This window comes from Jaculus jaculus, chromosome 5, assembly GCF_020740685.1.
Source record: "Jaculus jaculus isolate mJacJac1 chromosome 5, mJacJac1.mat.Y.cur, whole genome shotgun sequence".
NCBI lineage: Eukaryota > Metazoa > Chordata > Mammalia > Rodentia > Dipodidae > Jaculus > Jaculus jaculus.
The window spans coordinates 158,870,670-158,885,013 of NC_059106.1; positions in this window are offsets into that span (position 1 = coordinate 158,870,670).

Below are 14,344 nucleotides of genomic sequence, written 5' to 3' on the forward strand. Positions count from 1 at the left end.
GTTCATTTGCAGTGTATGAAGGCCCTAGTGTGCCCTTTTTCTCTCTCTCTCTCCCCCCCATGTCTTTATCTCTCTCAAATAAATAAATAAAGCTGGGCGTGGTGGCGCACGCCTTTAATCCCAGCACTCGGGAGGCAGAGGTAGGAGGATCGCCGAGAGTTCAAGGCCACCCTGAGACTACAGAGTGAATTCCAGGTCAGCCTGAGCCAGAGTGAGACCTTACCTCGAAAAACCAAAAAAAAAAAAAAAAAAAAAAAAAAAAAAAATTAAAAAAAAAAAATAAATAATTTTTTTTAAAAAGCACATTTTGAAAACACAGTGTAAAAATATATTTGATGACAAGTTTGATCTTCAGACTGTACCCTTAGTTTAATTAATACTCTGATGTGAATTGAGACCCATTTCCTTAATTGTTTTCTCAGTAAAGGAATCTCTGTGCTAGAGAGATGGCTCCAGTGGGTAAGAGTGCTTGCTCTGAACCTGAGAGCCTGAGACCACCTGAGGTTGATCCACTAAGACAAACATGAATAGATGAGTCTGGTCACACAAATCTGTCACCTCAGTCCTGTGGGGGACAGAGACAGGAGAATCCATGGGGTTCATGAAAACCACAGCTCTGCACTCAGAGACTTTGTCTCAAGGAAGTACACAGATGAGGGACAGAAGAGTGTTCTCCTTTGGTCTTCACGCACCTGTGAGTACAACTTCACATATATGTAAATACACCAACATACACACACACACACACACACATGCATACACGCCACACTCCACATCTATACACAAGCAAAAAGTATTCCTTAAAAAAAGGAACCCTAGGGGCTGAAGAGATGATTCAGTGGTTAAGGCACTTGCCTGGAAAGCCTAAGGATCTGGGTTCTATTCCCCAGCACCCATGTAAAACCAGATGCATAAGGTGGCACATGGGTCTGGAGTCCATTTGCAGTGGATAGGGGCCCTGGTGCACCCATTCTCTCTCTCTCAAATAAATAAAGGAACTCTGCTGACCTGCTATTTCAATTCCATGTTTTCTGAATTCTAACATGGACATGAACTGGGGGACTGAGTCAAAGGCATGTTCATTGTTTGCCTACCTTACTGGGCAGAACTAAGATGCTAAGATGCCAACTCTCTGCTCACCAACTTGTCCTCTCATCTGAGACCCATAAACATTTCCTGACAGAGTTATCTGTTCTTCTTTCTGGGAACAGCTGTGCAGCTTCTGACCAGGCCACAATGGTCCCTTCCATCACCTTCTGTCCCTGGTGCTCCTAGGGTGACTTTTCTCTTTTGATCTCTGAAGCCTCCACCAAAGGTCAGCCTGGATCCACTTTTGCCAGGCATCTAACAAGAGCTTCCAGCCTGATCTCCTGGCCTAATCTGACCTCCTCCATCTGGCCCTGGACGATTCATTTCACCACACTTCATTTTCCATCTTATGTCACTCACTACTGACCACATCAACTCTTCTCTTTAACTGCAGGCTCCCAAAGGACAAGTTCTACCAACGGATTTTTTACTCTCAGGCCCTTGCTGTGACCAGCAAGGGATGGAGCTATGTAGAAAAGGTGCTACGAGTATTCTGAAGTGGGTACCTGGATACTCCTTTGTCCATGATTTGGGGAAAACCTCTTGGGAACAATGGTAGCCCAGCTCATACCACCTGGTGGTATCTGAGTACAAAAGAGCCTTAGAGAATGTATGTTGCATGAGTTGAATTCAATATAAGATGGAGCATGGGGGTCTGGGCTAGAAAACTAAGTTGGAAGCATGGATGTGAGTGACAGCATCTAAATGAAAATCTGTTGTTGTAACGGCAGATCAGACCTTGTCTCCTCTGATATTGGTTATTTTGGAAATCACAAAATGCCCAAGGAACTTAAGTATTGAGTAAATGGACAAGGAAATTGGTTTTAGCAAAGGCCATGGTTACTTAAGTGTTCTATTTCCCTTGGCAAGAATGACCCAAAGACTGAAATGAGGTGGATTCTGGACCCCCTGTGGGCTCTGCAGCCAGCCATCCATTCTCCATCGCCAAAGAGGGACAGGGCTTCTTTGTCTCTAGTTTTGTTCATGTTCCACTCAGGTTGGTGAGACTTGACTCATACACGGTGTTGGATAGTGCCAGGTAAACACAGTGTGATGAAGTAAAATCACTTTTTAAAATCCCCATGAAACAAGGAGGAGGAGGGGTAAATAAGGAAATAGAGGGGTGCATATAATCAAAGCACGTCTTATGCACGCATGGAAATGTAACCATGGAGCCCATTACTTTGTACAATTAATTTACACTGATGAAAGAAAGAAGAAAGGAAGAACTGTAAGGAATGGGCAAGCATTCTGGACAAGGGAGTTCAATGACTTCATGCTTTGTTCCGTCTGTCAGCTCTAAACACAAAGCCCTTACAGGTAAGGCATCAAAATAGAAAGCTGGGGTTGAAGAGGTGGCTCAGTGGTTAAGATGCTTTCCTGCAAAGCCTAATGACCCAGGTTCGATTCCCCAGTACCCATGTAAAGCCAGATGCACAGTGGTATATCTATCTGGAGTTCATTTGCAGCTGTGGCTGGAAGCCCTGGAATGTCCATTCTCTCTCTCGTTCTCTGTCTGTCTCTCTTCCTCTCTTCTTTCTAATTTCTCTGCTTGCAAGTAAATAAATAAATAAAATAGAAAATAAAAAAGAGACACTGAGGCTAAAAAGAAGTGTTTTGGGACTGGGGAGATGGCTCAGTGGTTCAGGGCACTTGCTACCCACGCCTGTCACCTCAGATTTGATTCCCCAGTGGTCATGGAAAGCCAGGCGCACACAGTGGCACGTGAGTCTGAAATTTGTAGTTGCAGGAGGCTTTGGTGTGCCCATGCTCTTTCTCTCTCTCTTTTCTTGCAAATAAATAAATGAATTAATAAAAATAGGTGTCTGGTTCAGCAGAAGCAGAACAAACATTGATGGGAGATTCTAACTCGCTGAGCTTTTTTTTTTCAATCAGCAAGAAGCGTGGCCCTTGTTGGGTAAACCCAAGATGTTTTACTATATGTGCTGCATGAGTCAGGAACTCGGGCAGTGCTCTATAAGAAGCAATAAGGACTCACTATGGTCTGGAGTCCAAGATTTTGGAAGAATGAAAGGGAGACTGGTGACGTGCGGTGGTTTGCATGTAAAATATTCCCCACAGCCGCGAGTCCCCAGCCACTGGAGCCTCTGGGAAGTGGAGCCTTCCTGGAGGAGGTGTAGCATGGGGGACAGACCTCAGGGTTTACGAGTCCAGCTCACTGGATATCCAGGGATCGTTCACTCAGATTGTTTCTGCCCAGCAGCTGATGTGAGCTGGCTGTCTGCTCTACCATGCATTTCTCCACCAGGATGAAACTTCCCCGGAAATCTGCAAGCCTGAAATGAACTCCTTTCTCCTATAAACTACTTCTGATTGGGCATTTTGTCCCAGCAATGAGAAGATCACTGACTGCTCCAAGCTCTAGGCTCCAAGCCCCAGCTCAAACCAAAGCCTCGAGACAGACTGGTATCGTGATGGGACAATGTCTCTAGGCTTGCCATGGGGCAGAAACTCCCAGGCTTCTGCTGTCAATCCAGTCCAGGATAGAATCCCAGAGAGCAGGTTTCAGAAGCTGTTACAAAACAGTGGTCAGGGAAGTGCTGGCTGGGAGAGAAGGAGTCAGCAGTGAAATGGGAAGAGAAACAAAATAAACTCAAAGTTAAACCCCAAACCAAAATGCTAAAACATGACAAAATCTAATAATCAGGCCAACTAACAACCTTATCTGATTTTATGAAGTTAGCATATCCTAATAGCAACCTACATGAGGCAGGACCTGGAAGCAAAATCACAAGGCTGAAAATAGATGCGAAATGGCTAGATAAAATGTTAGCAGTCATGGTAGGTGAATTCTAAAAATGAGAGGTTGGTTTAGCATGGTATAACACACATAAAAATCAACGGGTATAGTTCACATATTAGTAGTATTGATAATGATATTATGGCATGATTGTTAATTTTTTGTGTCAACTTGTCTGAGACACAAGGTGCCCAGATATTCTGTCAAACATTTTTGGAATTTTTGAAAATATTTTTTATTTTTATTTACTTATTTGCGAGAGAGAGAGAGAGAGAGAAAAAAAAGGCACACACACACACACACACACACACACACACGAGAGAGACAGCGAGTATGGCCACACCAGGGCCTCTAGACACTGCAAAGGAACTCCAGAAGCATGTGCCACCATGTGTATCTGGCTTATGTGGGTACTGGGGAATCAAACCAGAGTCCTTAGGCTCTATAGGCAAGTGCCTTAACCTATTTCTCCAGCCCTGGATGTTTTGATAAAGGTGTTTGGGGATGAGATAAACATGTAAATGTACAGGTTGAATAAAACAGGTTGCCCTCATCCATTCACTTTAAAACTTTAATAAAACCAAAGGCTGATCTTTCCTGAGTAAGACATAATTCTTCTGCCTGACAGAACTCAGATGGGGACATTGGCTCTCTGGTGATATGACAGCTTGCTGGGCCCTGTACTTGAATTGAGGCATTTGATACACATTGTACCTATACAGTATATGGGCTATATAGACATATGGGCATGCATACATTCCCATATTAACTCTGTTTTCCTAAAGAACCCTGGGTAATCACAGTATTATACTCAAGATTATATTTAAGTGACACATTAAAGGAGAAAAAAAAGTCACATGAACTTTCATCTTGTTATTCAGTGGACATCTATGCACTGAGTACCTATTCCATGTCAGTCACAGTTTTAGGCACAAAAGTTTCTTCTCTTGAAGAGGTGATGTTCAGTTTGTTTGGAACAGAGGGTGTGGAGTGGTAGGAGGGAGGATCAACAATCAACCAAGCAAATGCATAAAGTTCAGAGCATGTTAACAATTCAGAAGTGTGCTGGGAGTGAAGGCCTACCTATAATCCCAGCACTTGGGAATGTGAGGATTGTGAATTCAAACTCAGACTGGGCTACATAGTGAGATGCAATGACAGAAATCAAGCCAAGCCAAATACTAACACAATTTGTAAGTGCTATGGAAAATAATTCAACAGATAAGGGGATAGGGTAGGGAGTGCTGGCCAGGGTTGTAAGGAATTTGCAGCTTTAACTAGTGTAGCAGGAGATGACCGCATTGGCGATGTGATGTTCTGGTGAAGATCCGAGGGAGCGATTTATTCAGATGCTCAGGAGACAGGAGCGAGACCAGCCGAGGGACCCAAGCTAACAAGCATCTGTGTAATGGCTTGAAAATGATGGGTGATGGGTCACCCACAGGTACTAGGTAGAAAGCTCGGTCCTCAGCATGGCATATTGAATGGTGAAGCCTATGAGAGGTGTTTGGGTTATGGGACACCACTTCCAAAGGGGTTGACGATGGCCTCACGGGAGTAGGTCAGATTGCACCAGAGCAGTTTGTTAAGAATCTCTCATGTCCCTTTCTCTTATATATCTGTGCCTCTTTACGCCCGACTTCTTCTTTGTCACGTGATGGAAGACACAGCGAGGGGCTGGAGACGACGCTCAGTGGCGGAGTCCTTGCCTAGCAAGTGCAAGCCTGTGAGTTCCATCCCAGCACTGCAAAATAAGCTAAGAAATATAATAAAAGAGTAAAGTAAGCAAGTAAGTAAGGTAAGGTAAAAACAAGATGCCCTTATATAGCACTGACAGCTGGCAGAGACACAAAAGCTGTCATTTGTTGCTGGTGGGGGTCAAAACTGGAACCGCCACTTTGAAAGATGGTTCATTTCCTTACAAAATTAAATAGTCTAACTAAAGGATTTATCACCTGTATTCCTCGATTTTTATTCCACTGACTTGAAGACATGTTCACATAAAAATATGTATGTGGGGCTGGAGAGATGGCTTAGCTATTAAGGCACTTGCCTGTGCAGCATAAAAACCCAGGTTCAATTCCCCAGGACCCACATGAGCCAGATGTACATGGTGGTGCATGTGTCTGGAGTCCATTAGCAGTGGCTAGAGGTCCTGGTGGGCCCATTCTCTCTCTCTCTCCCTTTTTCTCTCTCTCAAATAAATAAATTAGTTTTTAAAAGATCTATATGTGAATGTTTAGGAAGATTTCTCATAATTACCAAGTAACCCTTCAAAGACTGACTGAATGAATGAATGAATGATTAACAAAACTATGGTGCAGCCATCCCAATGAGGTATTGTTCAGTGAAAAGAAGAATGAATATTAGCTATGAAAACACACAAAAGAATCTCAAATCCATGTTTCAAGTGAAATGAGCCAACTATGAAGACTATATCGTATGATTTGCACTGGGAAATGCAAAACGATAGAAACTATAAAGTCACTGGGTGCTACCGAGCAGAGGGTGCATAGCAAAAGCACAGGGCTTGTGGAGTGACAAAACTACTGTCATGGTAGATGCATGGTGATATGCATACCATATATACACAACGACCCAACACAAAACAACACAAAACCATACAAGCACGCCTCAATAAGTGCAAATTTAAAATAGTTTTCAAGATGCTGGAGAGCTGGCTCAGTGGTTAAGAGCACTTCCTGTGGGAGTATGAGAGCCCGAGGGGCTCTGAGACACTGCTTGAGTTCAATCCCCAGGGCCTGCATAAACAGCTGGGTGTGGCTACGCAGGTTTGTAACCCCAGTCGTGTAGGGGAGCAGAGAGCCGAGAACCACCAGAGCTCATGAAAAAGACATCAAGCTCTAGGATCGGTAAGGGACTCTACAGTGTAAACAGGTAGAGGACGAGGGATGGAGTGGAACACCTGACTTTCTGCTCTGGCCACCACAGGTGAGTGAGTGTACCTCTCTTCAAGTGAGTGCCTGGGGCACCTGTGGGCACAAACATGTTCATGCACCATGAATGTGCACATACCCACAAGCAAGAAAATAAATAAATAAACAGCTTGAAGGCTAGAATCCCAGGAGGGAGTGTAGACCATGCCAAGAAAATCTCAGTATATTACAAATGTGTGAAACCACCTCACTGATGGGACTGGGTGGCAGAGGGAGGAGGAGCCAGCTTTCTCTGGAGTAGGTGTCATCAATATGACCAAAGGCAGAAGTGCCTTTAATTGTGCACAGGGTGCCGGGTAACAATTTTGTTCCTTCTACACACAGTGGCTGGAATAGAGCAATGATCTAAATGGACAGCAGGTTGGGGGGGGAGCAATTTCTCACCATTGCTGTGGACGTTTATAGATACGTGGAAAAGAAATGAAAATGATTCTTGTAGTGAGTGACTTGCATTGGTGATGTCAGTATGAGCTCGTGTTTAGGTTAATATAGGTACAGATGTTAGCTATAGAAGCACTTATACATATGTGTGGTGTATACTTTAGTATAAACACGTTTTATTTTTATCTCCAAGAGGCCCAAACAAAATGATGTTCTAGTCACAAGTGTGGGTGGTACTCATGTCTTGGTTGCTAGTACTATTTTATAAAAATAAAAATAGATAAATAAATAGGGCTTCTTGGAAACATGGCCGAGTGTAGGACTGGGCAGGCCATATACAAGATAAGTCTGGCGCATTTCATAGCACCCGAAGGTAAGAAAGGACTGTGAAAAAAAGAAACACTGACGGGCATGTGGCAAAGAAATACAGAGCCAACTGGAAGGGCTCTTCATGGCCAAAGTTGGAACAATTTGAGTAAAAGAAACTACAGCAGGATTGGATTATAACCCGAAGTGAAGAGTAAATGCCATGAATCTAACTGATATAAACCAATGAATGAATGAATTCGTAGATAAGAGGGATAGGCAAATCTCCCATGTAGAGCAATTGGGAATAATTTAGTTACTCTCCTGAGAAACTAAATCATGTATGTTCACCAGATGAATGAAACTGAATTCATCTAATGCTCATAATTCATGTATGTTTCTGAACAACTTACTGAAAGTAAGGAGACAAGAATGGACCAGCACTGGAGTGTATTGATGTGCATAAATCGAGTTCTCCTGAGGGACTGAAACTCCCCACTCCTCAGGTGGAATGACTTCATTCTCAAGTGCACAGTACAGAAACAGAGAACAAGAGTCACTTGGCAGTCAAGAGATCTGATAAGCACCACCTCAGGCAGGTGACCAGGGCCACCATAACACTCATAAATCATGATGACAGTGTCCGCTTGATATGATGGTAGGAGACTCGCCCGTTCCCTCGGCAGTCTTCCTCTCGATGACCTATAACCTCAATTTCAAGAGAAAAACCTCAGACGCACTCCAGTAGTGGGGCAGCCTGAAAATTGTCTGGCTGTCCTCTTCCAGACTCCCAAGGGCATGGGGGGGGGGAAGTGTGAGCAACTGTCACAGGCTCTGGAACACAGTGTGGGACCCCGGGACAGGTAAAAAGATAAAGATGTCAGAGGAGAAATACAATATGAATTTGGTTTCATTGTAGTATATGGAACACATGAATGTAAAATTTTAATAAAGGGAACTAGGCATGGGGCACATGGAGACTTTCTCTACTGTCTCCTCCATCTTTCTGAAACTCTAAAACTCTGTTGTAAAACATTAATTCCCTTAAAAAATTATTTTAGTGCTACACACAAAAAAGAGGTGACTTTCTTGAATACAAAGATGAGCTGCATGGGCATTGATATATCTATATCATCTATATCTATGTCTGTCTATCTATCTATCTATCTATCTATCTATCTATCTATCTATCTATCTATAAATTTGCAGTGCTTTGTAACTGGCAACTAAGGCAGGAGAGTGGACTAGTATGGATCCCATGGGAAGCAGAACAGATGGAAACTGGGTGATGTCATATGAAGAACTTTTGGGACTCAATTAACATTCTACTTTTATAATTTAAAAAAATTATTTATTTATTTATTTGAGAGAGCAAGAGGCAGAGAAAGGGGGAGAGAGAGAAAGAGAGAGAGAGAAAATTGGTGCACCAGGGCCTCCAGCCACTGCAAACGAACTCCAGACGCATGTGCCACCTTGTGCATCTGGCTTACGTGGGTCCTGGGGAATTGAACCGGGATCCTTTGGCTTTGCAGGCAAGCACCTTAACCACTAAGCCATCTCTCCGGCCTGCATTCTATTTTTTTTTAAATCTGGTTTGTCGTTTTGTATGCCTGTTCACTATCCAAAACTGAATTCATCTAATGCTCATAGCTCTTGTACTTTTCTGTATAATTTAATGAAAGTAAGGAAACAAGAATGAACCAGAACTACACTGTATCTGTGTGGATAAATCTTAAAAACTAACACTTAACTTAAAAACTCAAGATGTCAAATAAAAGACATCATTTAAAAAAAAAAGACAAACTACCTCTTGCTGATGAACAAAACTCATTCTAGCCAATAAAAATATTCTAAACTACAAATACCAAATTCGTGGGAATAGATACATGTGCCGTGAGAGGACACAAGGAGGGACTTCTCAGTTCTTCCTGTAATAGTTCAGATCCACTAAAATGCAAGGCGCTGGGGCTGTCAGCCTAGAGGTGGAGCATAGACCTGGCATATACAAGGCCCTGGGCTTGCGCCCCACCGCTGTAAAAAGAATCAGAAGCACATATTCCAGAACGTTCCACGGTGTACAGTGAGATTGAGGTACATAGGTAAGCATATTTTTCTCTATACTTGTTTCTAGTTTCAAATACACGTGTACGCATATATGCAGATGCGCAAACACATAGTCACAGAAAGCAGGGTAGCTAGGAGAGTCCCACGGGAGCCTGTAATTAATACTGCGTGGTGCTCTGTCAGCCTGGGAGCACGATGTCTGTTCGCACCAATATCTTCCCACTGAGTTGAGGATGAAATGCGGCTTCTTTGTCACCAAGTACTTCTAGCCCAAAGACTGACGACCTTCAGTTTTCACCAGCCTCTTGTTACTCTCCTATCTGCCATGAAATCTAGCCCTAGAGTTGCCCAGCAGATAATCACATGTGTTGAAAAGCCTTGTGAGAGCCATGGGCGCAGTCAGGCTCAGAGGTCAGTGAGAAGTCTACCCGCTGCCCGCCTTCCCCTAGGCACGGACCCGTGAGATAAGGTGGCACCTGAGCTTGGTGCCTTGAAGAGAGACAGATCTGAGAAACGGCAGGGTGGGTTCGATACCACGTCAGCGTGGAGAATGGGGGTCAAGGACAACAGGAGGCTGGTTTGGTCAGCTGTGTAGGGAGGCAGAGAGCAGGGTGGAGAGACCGATGAATAGAGAGGAACGTTCTGGAATAATCGCTAAGTTTGTCCTTTGACCGTGTGAGCTCGGAGATGCCTCTCACAGTTCAAGGCAAGAGATGGGCCGTTGTCTGTTGTGTGTGGAGCTGACCGAGGAGCAGGTCTGGAAATACACACTAGAGGCCATCACCACACTGACCGTGTTTAGAGCCGGGGATGGGTGAGACTTCGTCTTGGAGAAGGGGATAGGGGACTCTGAGCATCGAGCCACTGAGAGAACACAGCGAGACAAGCGCAGGCCCGCCAGAGCCGTTCAGGAGAGGTGCCCGCTGGCAGAGAGTCAAAGGCAGGTGGGGGTGTGCAACCACAGGAGTACTTCAGGCGGCCCTGGTTGGAGCTTGTTGACCCAGGGAAGCTGCAGACGGGAGGTGAGCTGGGAGAAGATTGGTTGGAGGGCAGATTTGGCTTTTCCTGGTAGGGACAAACATTGGAGAAGATATCAGGTATTACTAACATCCTGGCCGTTTGGGGCCCATTGTTGAGCTTTCTGGGTGGTTACTGGAGATAGCAGTCTCCCTTCCTACACGTCTGACCTATGGTAAGTTGACTTCCTGGGCTGTTTTGTTTTCTTGGGTGCAGATAAAGTGCATGGTTTCCTGGGCAGGTGGCTATAGCGTGTGAGCCAGAGTTCTGTTTTACATGTACTCTGGCCGCTGTCCATTAGCACGCTGAATCTCTCTGGAGAATAAAAGTGGACAGGGCTGGAGTCATGGCTTAGCGGTTAAGGCATTTGCCGGCAAAGCCAAAGAACCCAGGTTCGATTCCCCAGGATCCACGTTAGCCAGAAGCACAAGGGGGCACATGTGTCTGGAGTTTGTCTGCAGTGGCTGGAGGCCTTGGCACGCCCATTCTCTCTCTCTCTTTCTCCGTCAAAAACACAAGAGAAAGAGGAGGCAAGAGAGAAATATCCTGCTGATGTTGAGTTTGGTCAAGGAGAGGGGGCTAAGGACTGTGATGCTATAGCGATGGGTAAGGTGAGGACACCATCATCTGAGAAGGTGAACCTTGGCCAGATGGGAACGAACAGCTGTCGCTCTTGCTGAGATCTCAAGGATGGGAAGCGAGCACCTCACCCTGTGGTTTCAGGCAGTGGTGGGAATAGGAACTGATAGAGTAAGTTAGGAAGAGAGAATCTTCCAGTCCCTCTGGGAGGCACAGCGCATCTTAGCTGAGGACTGAACAGTCAATACTGCCCCCCAGTCAGAAGAAACAATTTTCAACCTAATGTGATCTGCCAGCTAGTACTGAATGAGGCTGCAGTTAACACTGAACCGAGGCCTGCCTACTGGCAGCGTTCCGCTCTGAAAATTCTATTATTAAGTAGATTGTGGTTGTCCTCCTATCTAAGACTGTTAGGATCAGGGAGAAGAAAACTCTCCAAGGTTCACCCTCAGTATTTCACCCCAGGAACATCAAACCCGCCACACACACATACACACACACGCACCAAAAAAAATGGTCATCACAAGTGAGAATGATGTGATCATACTTTTCATTATCATAAATGTGGATTTTATCTATGTAATGTAACCATGATATAAAAGTTTGAAGAGTGAAAAGTAAATAAAAGTTACCTGGAATCCATCAAACGTAGCCCTCGGAAAATTATAGTGATATTTTAATTAGGTGATCATTTGAGACAAGGTCTTAAAGATCCCAGGCTGGCCTCAAACGTGCTATGTAGCCAAGGATGGCCTTGAACTCCTGACCTGCGTACCTCTACTTCTTGCATGCTGGGATTACAGGTGTGCTCCAGGATGCCCAGCTTTTGTGGTGTTAGGGACCAAGCCCAGAGTTTCGTGTAGACATCAGACCCAAGGCTTTGCTCATTCCCACCTGAATTACATGAGTAGTGTCACTAGAAGTTTCTGTCACTGCATGCGAGGACTTGCACTTCCTTGCCTGGCGTGGACACTAATTCCGCTTTCTTTGGGACCGTCCTTACAGACAGCAGAGGCTGAAGAGGTATGGACAAAGACCCCCGAGAGCAACAGGGAGGCCTACCCCACTGTCATCTTTCTCGGACCCTGCCCCTTCTCCCAGTCCTCCTGCTTCTCTGTAGCCCACGAGCCACCCAGCTCTCATCTCCAATGAAGCCAGGCCTGGGTTTGGATAGTGGTTCCCCCAAACGTTCGTGTGGAAGAGCCCAGACCCGGCCGCTAGCACTGTTGGGAGCTTGGGAAACTGTAAGAAGTGGGACCTAATGGGAAGTCGTTACTTAGGGAGTGTTCCCTCAAAGGGGATAGAGCAACCTTGACCTTCTCTCCATTCTCTTTCATTTCCTAGCCGTGAAGCCCACAGAGTTGCTACACCACACAGCTCTGACGTCATGGAATACCTCAACACAGACCCCAAAGGACAAGGGCCAACTGAGCATGACCAGAAACCTTCAACACTGTGGCCCAGAAAAAAACAAAAAAACAACCTTCTCTCTTTATAAGCTGATTCTCTCAGGCATTTGTTACCATAAGGGAAAGCTGGCTAATACACCTTACAGCCCCCTAGCTGGATCCCATTCTTTCTTCCTTCCCTATCCATTCTCTCTATAGCCACCACAGGAACTTTCAGAATCCCAAAATCCAAAATCTGGACTGGAGAGATGGCTTAGTGGCTAAGGCACTTGTCTGAAAAGCCTGGGGACCCATGTTTGACTTTCCAGGTCCCACATAAAGCAGACACACAAGGTAACACAAATACACAAGGTCACACATGCATACACGTCTGCAGTTTGATTGCTGCGGCTGGAAGCCTTGGCTTGCCAATTTTCTCTCTCTCTCCCTCCTCTCTCTCTCTCTCTTTTTTTTTTTAATTTTTTTTTGTCTATTTTTTATTCATTTATTTGAGAGCGACAGACACAGAGAGAAAGACAGATAGAGGGAGAGAGAGAGAATGGGCGCGCCAGGGCTTCCAGCCTCTGCAAACGAACTCCAGACACATGCGCCCCCTTGTGCATCTGGCTAACGTGGGACCTGGGGAACTGAGCCTCGAACCGGGGTCCTTAGGCTTCACAGGCAAGCGCTTAACCACTAAGCCATCTCTCCAGCCCTGTTTTGTTTGTTTTTTCGAGGTAGGGTCTCACTCTACGCTGACCTGGAATTCACTATGTAGCTTCAGGGTGACCTCGAACTCATGGCGATCCTCCTATCTCTGCCTTCCGAGTGCTGGTATTAAAGGTGTATACCACCATGCCTGGCTCCCCCTCTCTTTCCAAAAAATTACAAAAAAAAAAAAGAATCCAAAATACCTCTCCCTACAAAGTCTCAGAGACCTCCCTTTGCTCAAAAGCTGTAAGCCAGGCTCCTTAGCAACACATAAAAGTCCCTCCACATTCTTCCTCCTAAAGGTGGCATTTCATTCTTGGCTATATTTCAGAATCCGGAAGAGCATTAAAAACTGCCCAGAAGCTATCGTTTAATCAGTGTGGGCTGGGTCCCAGGAATCTGGTTTTTATTTCACTTCCCAGGACTGGGTGCTGCTCCATGAGCTCCTTGCAGGTCCCTGTGCCTCCACTGGAGAGCCAGCTGTTGTCTAATCTCAGATCTGAGGAGCCACATACGAGCTTAACCTTGAGGCATGAGTTGAATTTCCTTCCACGCTCCACAGTCGATAGTCATTCTGCAGTATTTAAGGGTCAAACACAAGAAGGCCTTCTTCTGCGTTTCAGAATTTGGGGCTCACTCCTGCCTACAGAAAGGCTCAGAAGGAAAGAAAGGGGTGGAGAAAGGAAATAGGGAAGCATGGGTTTGCTGGTGAAGGGACTGTCACCCCAAACTGTAGCTCCATGGCATATGGATTATTTTGACCTAAAGGCTAGTGAGAATAAACTGATATAGGAATGGTTCTCAACACATGGCATGCCCTTCCCTCTGAAGAATGGTAGGGATGTTTCTTTCTCAATGGAGAAGGCACAGGCTTACATCTGCACGACCGATCTTACAGGTTGACCCTGGTTTTCCATCCTTTCCCTGGTCACCTTCCTATCACTTGCCTCTCCCGCTGAGAGACCCCAAGCCCCTTTCCTGGGTTTTAGCTTAGAAAGGCATTTCACCTCAGCTCTGGGTTTCTCATCTCCGCGTGCTCCCTGGCAGATGTCCATGGCAATACACTTGCTGGCTTTCTCAGGTGAATCTCT